This window comes from Solanum stenotomum, chromosome 1, assembly GCF_019186545.1.
Source record: "Solanum stenotomum isolate F172 chromosome 1, ASM1918654v1, whole genome shotgun sequence".
In the NCBI taxonomy this organism is placed as follows: Eukaryota; Viridiplantae; Streptophyta; class Magnoliopsida; order Solanales; family Solanaceae; genus Solanum; species Solanum stenotomum.
Window position 1 is genome coordinate 13,977,149 of NC_064282.1, and position 258 is coordinate 13,977,406.

Here is a 258-nt window from a genome sequence, read left to right on the forward strand (position 1 = left end):
AAATTGGAAAAACCCTTCCGCCGCTGTGTGCGAAAAGGGGTGTGACACTATGTATCTATATAATAGAATGAATCTGATAGCAAAGATAAATATATCTAATACTCCCTTTTATACATGTTTTTGATTAAAAAAAGTGATATATCTAAATTGAAATTTAATATGAAATTATTAATTAGTAAAATAATGTGTAAGATACTTTACCCGAAAAGATGGAACTGGGAAGGAAAATGACAGTTGAACCCCTCATCTGCTTCCAAA